General features: G+C 40.5%; 1 protein-coding gene across 2 annotated transcripts in view; it reads right to left on the bottom strand.

The window, feature by feature from the left end:
- LOC106575825 (DNA-binding protein SATB2) overlaps nt 1-2,550 on the bottom strand; it is a 54,999-nt gene extending 52,449 nt beyond the window's left edge. Inside the window, exon 1 of one of the 2 annotated variants that reach the window (XM_045699352.1) lies at nt 2,110-2,550. The gene's annotated coding sequence lies outside the window, so the exon portion shown is untranslated. The remainder of the gene's footprint in view (nt 1-2,109) is intronic. The other variant, XM_045699351.1, reaches the window with a different exon arrangement.
- Nucleotides 2,551-14,138: the final 11,588 nt, after the last annotated feature.

Raw genomic sequence — 14,138 nt, 5'->3', positions numbered from 1 at the left:
CTCTGGAGATACCTGAAAATAGCTGTGCCAAGCTTGTAGCATCATATCCAAGACAACTTAAGGCTGTAATTGCTGCCAAAGGTGCTTCAACAAAGTACTGAGTAAATGGTCTGAATATTTATATAAATATCATATTTCCGGGGGGGGTTTTTGTACATTTGCAAAAATGTCCAAAAACCTGTTTTTGTTTTGTCATCATGTGGTATTGTGTGTAGATTGATGAGGGGAAAAAACTATTTAATCCATTTTAGAATATGGCTGTAACGTAACAAAATGTGGAAAAAGTCAAGGGGTCTGAATACTTTCCGAATGCACTGTAGCCAAGTTATCATTACTCATTGTGAATGTATTATTACTTACAGTCTTATTACATATTTTACTTTTCTATTATTTGTCTATTTTCTTGTTCTCTGCATTGTTAGGAAGGGCCTTAAGTAAACATTTCACTGTTAGTCTACACCTATTGTTAATGAAGCATGTGATGAATAAAAATAGGATTTTATTTGAATTAACCATTTAACTGTATGCTTAATGAGGGAGACACACCCATGGTAAGAGGCCTAGCTTTTGCATGTACTGTTTTACATAGAATCAAATAACGTTAGAATAGCAAAATGGTAAGGGGGCATTTCATTCAGTCATTTACAAAAAAATTGTCAAGCCCTGAAGTTTTTATTTTGGGGGAGAGAAATGAAGAGAAAGCTGGAGGAACAACTTTTTTCTCTCCACTTGGCATACCGCAGTGAAACCAAGTTTATCCAAATGAAACCGGCATTTTAGTGGAACCACTAAATTACTGCTGTTGACGTTTTTGGGGACAATAGGCTTCGTCTGGCTGAGAGCAACGCTGCTCTTTCTCTCGCTGTAAAAACGTTGGAGCAATAAATGTGCCCTGTCCACTCATTAGGCCAGCTTATAAATGTAACATTTTAGATGACTTTTTTAATGAAAGGTTGTAGACATTTATGCAGGGTAGAGTGATTATGTATTCACCTTATGGTGCAAGACAGCTTGCTCAGTCCGGTTGCTCATTCGTTTGTCTTCAACATATGAACATTCAAACGCGCTAAAATTCCTGAATTTGACCCGTGACGTGTTTCCGATAAAACATTTAAATGCAGTTGAGAATATACACATGGAAAAGTATTGATACGTCAACGTCTCAATCACAAAGTAGGTCTATAGGCAGACCTATAGCCAATGGTTTGACTCGGGACACTACGCCTTTTACTTGTATAAATTAAAAGTTGAAATAAAACTCTAAAAGTAGAGTAATAAGTCAGTAGCACTCCATTTCAAACTCCACAACGAAACTAATTTCACTAAGATAATGCATGTTGGATAGCTAGGTACGCAATGTGATAAATTGTCCTAAATGAATTAGCATGGAAAATTGCAAATTGATATAGGCTCGACCTGATACTAAGCCGTGCTAAATGTATTTTGCAGTCAACACAGTGAGTTTGTCTTTGTTTTGCGTAATGATTTAAATCAGAACGTACACACTCCTCAAGTAGAATTAAAAAAGTATAATAATTATTATAATTATAATAATTGTCAGTAGTAAAGCTGTTGATAAACTTTATTGTTAATGTGGAATGTATAATCTACATTTATTTTTATCTGAAATCTAAAAGTGTTAGGCTACATGAAAAATCTAAATATGAGATAATAAAATCCAAACCAAATATTATTATCATAGCTAATAATAGTTATTATATGGTAGCCTAATGATAGAGCATTATTTACCTAAATTATCGCCAAAACATTGACGCCTTGCTTATAATTTGTATTCTTCACCCATTTAGGCTATTGTTTTTAATAGCCAATTATTCAGGCTAGACGCACGACCAGAACATTGTTGATACATTGATTAAATGTATATTGTCTTGGGCCTAATATTAACGATCATTAATTAATAGCATTTTTATCCTTTAAAATATTACTATTACTATTAGAATTACGCCTTGAACCATTGTTGTCATTATCATTGTTATAAACGGACACCTAATACTTTTATTTGTATTTGTAATGTTGGTAAAGTAGGCTAAAGCTGACTGAAAAGGTAAAGCTCATAATAAAAAGAGTAGGTGAACAAGTTTTACTCACTGTTTACGTGGTGCCTGTACCTCGCCTGGTTGGATAGAAAGCTCTGTCCATTGATGATAAGTATTGAATCCAGGGCTGGACTTGGGGATGTTTCGGGGAGCAGAAGTCGGATATCCGTCACTCGGAGCTCGATGGTTTTTCTCCGCGCTCTACTTGAGTGTGATAGCAAAGCAGCTTGACAGAGCGCGAGCGAGAGGACGATAGATAAGGCAGATAGAGGAAATACGCTCTGTGTGCTTGCTTGCGTGTTTGTTTGTGTGTGAAGGGGGTGGAGAGAGAGAGAGAGACCTCACTGTCGGAGCTCCTAGATTGAACCGCCTATAATGCGCTCGAGGGGATGGACGACAGGCAGCACAACTCATGATTCCACGTTTGTTCATTTATTCATTGCTTTCCTGAAGATATGAAGTTAGAATGTTACTTTGTCTTTACTACCGGAGCCATAGATGGGCTAAACGAATAGCGGAAGCAGCAAGGTAACCAAATATCGGACCGGTGGTTATGCTATAGATGATACGAGAAAGGGAGTAAACGGAGACTTCGTTTGACAGGGAGCGAGAGAGGGGGTATCAGATGCTATTACGATATAAAGGAGGAGGTATCAGAAGCTATTGTACTGTATATCCATTCAACATCAGTCATTGGCCTTTGTGACATTGCACATGGCTTTCATGCTAATCAAAATGGAGCTCCTCACTTTTGAGCAGGTGATCACAAAATATCTGGAACGTCAACAATTGACACTGGCCTATCGATCACAATATCGGGGTGCAATCTGTCTCCTCTCAATTGTGAACCTTCAAGAGATCATTCTGACACATAATGTAGACTACAGTTAAACGCTTAACCTGGATGTTCTGCTATTTAAACAGAACAAAGATTGATAACGTTTGCCTTGTGCGTAACCGCGTTATAATGTCCTCCTCGACGTGCAATACATATGCCTAAAACTCATGCAATATTTATGATTAAATGACTAACAATTCAAATCAACTCCTATATCAAGACTATAGCAATCAGTTGAGTGTCGTAAATGTAAGGTTGGTTTCACTTACTTCCTATTAACTAACCCGAGTCAGAAGAAATGTTTTTCTACTCTTGTTGAGGAAAAAAGATGCGCGAGCAACTAGTAAATTAGTGTAACCGAGAGAATGTATCTCATGGATTCTCACCACACACACACACACACACACACACACACACAGACACACACACACACACACACACAGACACAGACACACACACACACACACACACACACACACACACACACACACACACACACACACACACACACACACACACACACACACACACACACACACACACACACAATTATGATATACTTAATTCACATGTACAGGGTATTGGCATATTCTATGCTGTATAGCCTGATAAAATAGTATAACATTTTCACAAGACAGACCCAGGGCCTACATAAACGCCATGTGTTAAAAATATTTTGTTTCTCGACTATAAAAACAGCGTTCTGATTGCCAACACGTTTATAGGCTTACAACTGATACCTAGATAGTCTATATATAAGGTGTTAGGCATCGGCGTACATAACGTCTGTACAAACGAACATTCCCACTGTGTTGGCGGCATGTTAAATGACTGTAGTAAATTGGTCGTGGCCACAGGCTTGCTGTAACTAGGCCTACTGGACTATATTTCCTGTGAGTACATGATATACATTATTTTCATTTGATTTATACGTTTAAATAATATTTCATTATAATGTTGTTCACGTTGTTATGAAATATTCAACTTTTTGTCAAGGGCATAACACGTTTTGTAGTCAACAAAATTGCATATCAATAAAACACCCAAGTTAACATGTCAGTCAAAATACCAAACATGCAGCAATAAGTTACAGTCTAGCCGTTCAGTAGTTATAGGTCTACAGTACGTGCAACAGGTTTTTAGACAAGCTGCACCAGGTCGTCGAAATTGTATGTAATACAATGTTTAAAGAATTACAAAATGGAGCTTTGTTTCTCACCTGAGTTAGATAATTACAACTTGCAGACTGAAATTTGACAGTCCATCGCCACAAGTAAGTCGGCCACCAACCAACCTAGTTGACGATGCTTTTTATTGGCTATGTTGACACTTGTATTAGTAGAATGAATATTCAAGAGAGACAGTGGGCCCCGAAATAGTGGTAGCATTTGTGAGTGCCATTCATATGACATGAAAACAGCGCAACCCTACGGACATTTTATACAGTCAACAAAAAGCCTCAACTTTGCTTTTTACAGGTCTTCACAAACCATCATTATTCAGAACTATTCTCTTACCTTCAACAATCAACTATAAAGTAATTAATTTACATAATTTCGCCTCGTTTGATTTCTGTGTAGTTTAAACTAACTGGTATCTTGATTTCTATAGTTGGAAATGTAAGCTACACATTAGTTATAGTCTACGGAATGAAGGACATTCCGTAGACTATAACTAATGTGTAGCTTACATTTCGTTAATTGTAGCGTTGTTACTGATACTTTTTCGATTCCAGAATGTCTCAATAGGACAAATATACATTTTCACACAATTGCCAATAAGGGAATGGTGTGATTTATTAGACAAATAGTCTAAAGTAATCTAATAACCAAATGTAAATTATTTTATTGACTTAAAACATTAGTCTAAACTATATTCACAACTGTAGGTTAGTGATATAACCAAAACTATTCTTTATTTATAATTAGTCGCATCTTGACGCATGAGCCGACAGCATTTGTTATTTTAATTCCGATTTTATTTTTGCCTATTTGTCAGGCCTATTTCGTTATTTCATTGTTAAGATATTTAAATATATATATATATATATATATATATATATATATATATATATATATATATATATATATATATATATTTAACTCTGGAAAACGGCATCTTTCCAATGAATGTGAGTTAACAATGACCGTTGGTACATAATTAGCCTGTTTGCTGTCTCTGTTCAGCTATTTATTACATTCCACTCCTTGCCTCTCTCTCCTGTCATTTGTCTTGTGGCAGGGAGTGGAATGTTAGCTCAGAAGACTGGTACCCAGACTAGCACATAATGTCAGAGGGCACATTATTGTCTGTACTTACTGAACGACTTTACTGCAATAACTGCAATTGTATGTTAGGCTATTAGCAACACCAGCAATCGGAGGAATAAGAATAATGGCTATCCTGATACTATGAAGAAGAAAAGGAAGATGAAACCTAACATAAAACAACAGCAATTGTTTTTCCAGACGAATAAAATATTGTTCAAAGGCCGTCAGGGAAATTAAAGTTGGAATTATATGCTACACAATTACTTGGTGTTCGATTTGAATACATTGGCATCATTTTAATTGCATAGTCGCAGAACGAAATTGAATGCAATTATTTTAAAAAATGGGGATTATAGTCGACAAACATTCATAGGAATAAATTATGAAATTGTTTCAGGATTTGACCGAATCTGCTACAAAGGCATAAATGAAAAATCTGAAAAACCACCACATTCATCACATTATATTTCATGCATTTTCGTGGTGATACGAGACAATTGCAATGATAAGATCACGTGCCATGGGGTTTCAAAGGCTCCTCATCAGACAAGGAAAAAGGTGAGGAATCCGAAGAGTTATTTTCACCACAGGAATTTTGTTCCAACATATTACATTTCTGCAGGCACAACCCTAAGCCTCAAGACATTGGGCAATACACATACAGTTTCGAAGGGAAAGTATGCTCGCTCACACACACACACACACACACACACACACACACACACACACACACACACACACACACACACACACACACACACACACACACACACACCACACACACACACACACACACACACACACACACACACACATTAAATAGTAATTAAAAGACTAACATTTCGGTTGATTGATCTACCTGGTAAATAGTAAATCATGTAACAATCAGATAATACAAGGAGATAACCAGAGTAGTAGGTTAAATGACTTGTTGTGATAGCATGTATGATGTGCCTGTCTGGCATGACACACCTTCTGGGGACCTTGAAGAGTCATAACATTACCACATAGGTCCTCTACTGTTGGGTCAAAGGGAGGGGAGCTCATGTAGCCTCTTAGCTAATGCAAAACACATTGAAGGCAGCACACGGGTCAGACAGACGCTAATTGGGCTAAAGACCTTGCTTTGCCACTTGATCTGAAGGGTCTCGATGGTTAAGTCAACATAGGCAGTAACTGAGGCCAGTTTTCATTTCTTAGGCACTAAAATAATGTCATCTACAGACTCCAAGACCAAAACTCACTACAGCTTCTCTTTCCCCTCCCCTTTGTCTTCATTTCATTTATCACATGGTCACATTACTGTAACGTATTCCATGACTGCCACTGGTAGCTTTACACATGACCAAATGTCTAAATAATAGGGAAACAGCTGATGGTGGTTATTTTGTGGCATAAAGGTCTGACTGAGAGGCTCATGGAGTGGCTTTTATCATCTGTCTACAATATTCTGTATCTACCATCATGTCTGTCTGTCTGTCTACAATATACTGTATCTACCATCCTGTCTGTCTGTCTGTCTACAATATCCTGTATCTACCATCCTGTCTGTCTGTCTGTCTGTCTGTCTGTCTGTCTGTCTGTCTGTCTGTCTGTCTGTCTGTCTGTCTGTCTGTCTGTCTGTCTGTCTGTCTGTCTGTCTGTCTGTCTGTCTGTCTGTCTACAATATACTGTATCTACCATCATGTCTGTCTGTCTGTCTACAATATACTGTATCTACCATCCTGTCTGTCTGTCTGTCTACAATATCCTGTATCTACCATCCTGTCTGTCTGTCTGTCTGTCTGTCTGTCTGTCTGTCTGTCTGTCTGTCTGTCTGTCTGTCTGTCTGTCTGTCTGTCTGTCTGTCTGTCTGTCTGTCTGTCTGTCTGTCTACAATATACTGTATCTACCATCATGTCTGTCTGTCTGTCTACAATATACTGTATCTACCATCCTGTCTGTCTGTCTGTCTACAATATCCTGTATCTACCATCCTGTCTGTCTGTCTGTCTGTCTGTCTGTCTGTCTGTCTGTCTGTCTGTCTGTCTGTCTGTCTGTCTGTCTGTCTGTCTGTCTGCAATATACTGTATCTACCATCCTGTCTGTCTGTCTGTCTGTCTGTCTGTCTGTCTGTCTGTCTGTCTGTCTGTCTGTCTGTCTGTCTGTCTGTCTGTCTGTCTGTCTGTCTGTCTGTCTGTCTGTCTGTCTGTCTGTCTACAATATACTGTATCTACCATCCTGTCTGTCTGTCTGTCTACAATATACTGTATCTACCATCCTGTCTGTCTGTCTACAATATACTGTATCTACCATCCTGTCTGTCTGTCTGTCTGTCTGTCTGTCTGTCTGTCTGTCTGTCTGTCTGTCTGTCTTGTCTGTCTGTCTGTCTGTCTGTCTGTCTGTCTGTCTGTCTGTCTGTCTGTCTGTCTGTCTGTCTGTCTGTCTGTCTGTCTACAATATACTGTATCTTCCATCCTGTCTCTGTCTGTCTGCCTGCCTGTCTGTCTGTCACCTGACTGTATGTCTGTCTGCTACCTGTCTGTCTGTCGGAAATTAAAAATACTTAGAGATAAATTATTTGAATGGGATGGTCCCGTTCGATGTCTGTGAATAAGAGGCTAGGCCAATGTGAAAACAATCAGACTGTGAATTGTAGCGTTTGATCCAGAGCTATAATCATGTTAGTTACGGCATGGTAAACATAGCTGGGCTACAGTCACATTCATCTTATCTGTGCTCCAGGGATGAGCTGGACTTTGATCCCAAACCTCACGTTTGTTTGGAGACTCACTACCAGGATTTCTGCTCTGCACTGCAGACAACTAGAAGGTGCAACAGCATATGGAGCGCCAGCATATGGAGCCCAACCATATGGAGCCCCAACATATGGAGCCCCACAATATGGAGCTCCAGCATATGGAGCGCCACATTATGGAGCCCAACCATATAGAGCCCAACGATATGGAGCACCAGCATATGGAGTGCCACATTATGGAGCCCAAACATATGGAGCCCCACCATATGGAGCCCCAACATATGGAGCCCCACCATATTGACCCCAATGGACACATGCATAGCCGCGGGAAGTATACAGTACCAGTCAGAAGTTTGGACCCACCTACTCATTCAAGGGTTTTTCTTTATTTTTACTATTTTCTTCTTTGTAGAATAATAGTGAAAACATCAAAACTAGGAAATAACACATATGGAATTATGTAGTAACCAAAAAAGTGTAAAACAAATCCAAATATATTTTATGTTTTAGATTCTTCAAAGTAGCCACCCTTTGCCTTGATGACAGCTTTGCACGTTCTTGGCATTCTCTCAACCAGCTTCATGAGGTAGTCACCTGGAATGCATTTCAATAAACAGGTGTGCCTCATTAAAAGTTAATTTGTGGAATTTATTTCCTTCTTAATGCGTTTGAGCCAATCAGTTGTCTTGTGACAAGGTAGGGGTGGTATCCAGATGATAGCCCTAATTGGTAAAAAAACAAGTCTATATTATAGCAAGAACAGCTCAAATAAGCAAAGAGAAATGACAGTCCATCATTACTTTAAGACATGAATGTCAGTCAATCTGGAACATTTCAAGAACTTTGAACGTTTTATTTCAGGTGCAGTCGCAAAAACCATCAAGTGCAATGATGAAACTGGCTCTAATGAGGACTGCCACAGTTTCCTCTGGTGCAGAGGATAAGTTCATTAGAGTTACCAGCCTGAGAAATTGCAGCCCAAATATATCACAGAGTTCAAGTAACAGATACATCTCAACATCAACTGTTCAGAGGAGACTGTGTGAATCAGGCCTTCATGGTCGAATTGCTGCAATGAAACCACTACTAAAGGACCCCAAGAAGAAGAATAGACTTGCTTGGACCAAGAAACACGAGCAATGGACATTAGACCGGTGGAAATCTGTCCTTTGGTCTGATGAGTCCAAATTTGAGATTTTTGGTTCCAACTGCCATGTCTTTGTGAGAGTAGGTGAACGGATGATCTCTACATGTGTGGTCCCCACTGTGAAGCATGGAGGAGGAGGTGTGACGGTGTGGGGGTGGTTTGCTGGTGACACTGTTGTGATTTATTTAGAATTCAAGGCACACTTAACCAGCATGGCTACCACAGCATTCTGCAGCGATACGCCATCCCATCTGGTTTGCGCTTAGTGGGACTATAATTTGTTTTTCAACAGGATAATGACCCAACACACGTCCAGGCTGTGTAAGGGCTATTTGACCAGAAGGAGAGTGATGGAGTGCTGCATCACATGACCTGGCCTCCACAATCACCTGACTTTAACCCAATTGAGATGGTTTGGGATGAGTTGGATCACAGAGTGAAGGAAAAGCAGCCAACAAGTGCTCAGCATATGTGGGAATTCCTTCAAGACTGTTGGGAAAGCATTCCAGGGGAAGCTGGTTGAGAGAATGCCGAGAGTGTGCAAAGCTGTCATTAAGGAAAAGTGTGGCTACTTTGAAGAATGTTTAACACTTTTTTGGTTACTACATGATTCCATGTGTGTTATTTCATAGTTTTGATGTCTCCACTATTATTCTACAATGTAGAAAATAGTAAAAATAAAGAAAAACCCTTGAATGATTAGGTGTGTCCAAACTTTTGACTGGTACTGTATATATATATACATACAATACCGTTCAAAAGTTAGGACTCACTTAGAAATGTCCTTGTTTTTGAAAGAAAATAACATTTTTTGTCCATTGAAATAACATCAAATTGATCAGAAATACAGTGTAGACATTGCTAATGCTGTAAATGACTATTGTAGCTGCAAATGGCAGATTTTTTATGGAATATCTGGGATACTAGCCTTCTAGGCAGAGTTCCTCTGTCCAGTGTCTGTGTTCTTTTGCCCATCTTAATCTTACATTTTTATTGGCCAGTCTGAGATATGGCCTAGAAGACCAGCATCCCGGAGTCGCCTCTTCACTGTTGATGTTGAGACTGGTGTTTTGCGGGTACTATTTAATGATGCTGCCAGTTGAGGACTTCTGAGGCGTCTGTTTCTCAAACTAGACACTCTAATGTACTTGTCCTCTTGCTCAGTTGTGCATCGGGGCCTCCCACTCCTCTTTCTATTCTGGTTAGAGCCAGTTTGCGCTGTTCTGTGAAGGGAGTAGTACACAGCGTTGTATGAGATCTTCAGTTTCTTGGCAATTTCTCTCATGGAATAGCCTTCATTTCTCATTCATTGTTTCTGGCCATTTTGAGCCTGTAATCAAACCCACAAATGCTGATGCTCCAGATACTCAACTAGTCTAAAGAAGGCCAGTTTTATTGCTTCTTTAATCAGAGCAACAGTTTTCAGCTGTGCTAACATAATTGCAAAAGGTTTTCTAATGATCAATAACCTTTTAAAATTATAAACTTGGATTAGCTAACACAACGTGCTATTGGAACACAGGAGTGATGGTTGCTGATAATGGGCCTCTGTACACCTATGTAGATATTCCATAAAACATCTGCCGTTTCCCGCTACAATAGTCATTTACAACATTAACAATGTCTACACTGTATTTCTGATCAATTTGATGTTATTTTAATGGACAGAAAATGTGCTTTTCTTTAAAAAACAATGACATTTCTAAGTGACCCCAAACTTTTGAATGGTTGTGTATATACACTGCTCAAAAAAATAAAGGGAACACTAAAATAACACATCCTAGATCTGAATGAATGAAATAATCTTATTAAATACTTTTTTCTTTACATAGTTGAATGTGCTGACAACAAAATCACACAAAAATAATCAATGGAAATCCAATTTATCAACCCATGGAGGTCTGGATTTGGAGTCACACTCAAAATTAAAGTGGAAAACCACACTACAGGCTGATCCAACTTTGATGTAATGTCCTTAAAACAAGTGAAAATGAGGCTCAGTAGTGTGTGTGGCCTCCATGTGCCTGTATGACCTCCCTACAATGCCTGGGCATGCTCCTGATGAGGTGGCGGGTGGTCTCCTGAGGGATCTCCTCCCAGACCTGGACTAAAGCATCCGCCAACTCCTGGACAGTCTGTGGTGCAACGTGACGTTGGTGGATGGAGCGAGACATGATGTCCCAGATGTGCTCAATTGGATTCAGGTCTGGGGAACGGGCGGGCCAGTCCATAGCATCAATGCCTTCCTCTTGCAGGAAATGCTGACACACTCCAGCCACATGAGGTCTAGCATTGTCTTGCATTAGGAGGAACCCAGGGCCAACCGCACCAGCATATGGTCTCACAAGGGGTCTGAGGATCTCATCTCGGTACCTAATGGCAGTCAGGCTACCTCTGGCGAGCACATGGAGGGCTGTGCGGCCCCCCAAAGAAATGCCACCCCACACCATGACTGACCCACCGCCAAACCGGTCATGCTGGAGGATGTTGCAGGCAGCAGAACGTTCTCCACGGCGTCTCCAGACTCTGTCACGTCTGTCACATGTGCTCAGTGTGAACCTGCTTTCATCTGTGAAGAGCACAGGGCGCCAGTGGCGAATTTGCCAATCCTGGTGTTCTCTGGCAAATGCCAAACGTCCTGCACGGTGTTGGGCTGTAAGCACAACCCCCACCTGTGGACGTCGGGCCGTCATACCACCCTCATGGAGTCTGTTTCTGACCATTTGAGCAGACACATGCACATTTGTGGCCTGCTGGAGGTCATTTTGCAGGGCTCTGGCAGTGCTTCTCCTGCTCCTCCTTGCACAAAGGCGGAGGTAGCGGTCCTGCTGCTGGGTTGTTGCCCTCCTACGGCCTCCTCCACATCTCCTGATGTACTGGCCTGTCTCCTGGTAGCGCCTCCATGCTCTGGACACTACGCTGACAGACACAGGAAACCTTCTTGCCACAGCTCGCATTGATGTGCCATCCTGGATGAGCTGCACTACCTGAGCCACTTGTGTGGGTTGTAGACTCCGTCTCATGCTACCACTAGAGTGAAAGCACCGCCAGCATTCAAAAGAGACCAAAACATCAGCCAGGAAGCATAGGAACTGAGAAGTGGTCTGTGGTCCCCACCTGCAGAACCACTCCTTTATTGGGGGTGTCTTGCTAATTGCCTATAATTTCCACCTGTTGTCTATTCCATTTGCACAACAGCATGTGAAATTTATTGTCCATCAGTGTTGCTTCCTAAGTGGACAGTTTGATTTCACAGAAGTGTGATTGAATTGGAGTTACATTGTGTTGTTTAAGTGTTCCCTTTATTTTTTTGAGCAGTATATATTTAAAAAAATATTTGTCCACAAAAGTAGTATACTGGGCCCTTACCAGTATTAGCGGCCCGATATAGACGTCTGTACCGTGGGCAAATGTTTTTTACAGCATCTCCACTTTGGCAATAAAGGTAGTTGTATAATTAAGAACAGTATCTTGCAAGATTCAATAGTTGGAATTGTTGCCCTGTCCCTTTCTCTGTGATGTCATTCTAATGAAATCCAGAAATAACTAAACCCTGTACTCAAACAGTTACATCAAAAGGTGCAACGTTATGGACAAAGACACAAAACACACATCAAATTAAATATTTTTCTTGATCAAACAACATGGAAAACAACCACTTTTTGTGCAGTATTAATTGACCATCCTTCCAAACCACGTAATGTATGTACATGACTGTACTGTACATACGCTGGTCATCTAGGTTAATACCTGCAGACTTTCTATTACCATGATGAGCAACAATGGTCCAATACAGTAATTGAGTACATTGAGAGTTCAATTGGTTTGTGATGACAGTGTGTGATGGTGTGGCTCAGTTGGTACAGGATAGTGCTTGCGATGCTAGGGTTGTGGGTTCAATTCCCATGGGGGACCAGTATGAACATGTATGCATTCCCTACTGTAAATTGCTCTGGATTAGAGAGTTTACTAAAATGTGAAGGGAATGAATAGACCATTTCAGTTTACACACAGAAATAGGTTGTTTTTCAAGAAACTAGAAAACATACTGTATGTCAAGCAAGTATTTTTATATTCCACAAGTATTACTAACTGTTTTGTACAGATAATTGTCAGACTCAAGTTACAAATGCTGGTTAACACTCAAATACATTTAGTTGAATTTTTTTTCACAAAAGTAGCAGACCCCTCTCCCCCCTCCCTCCCCAAAAAAGACTTCCTGCGGCTATGGCAGCATGTTATGGAGGTAGTTGAGTCCATATATCTGATAGAGTTGGTTGTGGGGGAGCGCCCTCTTTCCAGACAGTGTGTGTGAACTTGTGGATGAAGGAAGTTGTCCAGTCTCATTATGTCTCAGCAGATCTCACCTGTAAGGGACAACGTCACACTTAACCTCTCTTACTGTTGGAACATCTACCCTTTATCCTGCCTGCCTTCCTTTCTCTCTTTCATTCATCCCATCCTCCTCTCTGTGCAGAGCCAGGGCTCCTTAACAGCCAGAGAGCCTGTGTGTGTGTGTGTGTGTGTGTGTGTGTGTGTGTGTGTGTGTGTGTGTGTGTGTGTGTGTGTGTGTGTGTGTGTGTGTGTGTGTGTGTGTGTGTGTGTGTGTGTGTGTGTGTGTGTTAGCCCTCTCTGCCTGCCCAGCTTCACACTAAGTGCCTCTGACAGCTAACCACACAGTTATTAACCCTGATCCAGGAGAGACAAGTCTGTGTGTATATACGTGCACAAGTTTGCGTGTGTTTGTGTGTGTGTATGGGGTGGGGTGATTTAGGGCCCCCTCAAAGATGGCTTCCACCAGAACTCAAGGCAAACAATCTTTCTCTCCTTGCCTGTAACTGTAAATATTGACATTTTTACATTTGAAACTGAACTAATTGCATGAAAATGTAGTGCAATTGCATGAAACTGACTGAATAAACCCAAACAAGACACTCCTCTGGGTCTGTTTCACAACACCTCTGTCTCCACTATCCAACACCATACTTAGTACTGCCAATGCCAAACCAATTCATTAGGCCATAGAATAATACAAATAAATGGTGGTTATTGGAGACCAACTTATTTGTGAACTTAGAAAGACAATAGC

The sequence above is a fragment of the Salmo salar genome, chromosome ssa17 (genome assembly GCF_905237065.1).
Source record: "Salmo salar chromosome ssa17, Ssal_v3.1, whole genome shotgun sequence".
Lineage (NCBI taxonomy): Eukaryota > Metazoa > Chordata > Actinopteri > Salmoniformes > Salmonidae > Salmo > Salmo salar.
This window is presented reverse-complemented; position numbering and strand designations above follow the sequence as displayed.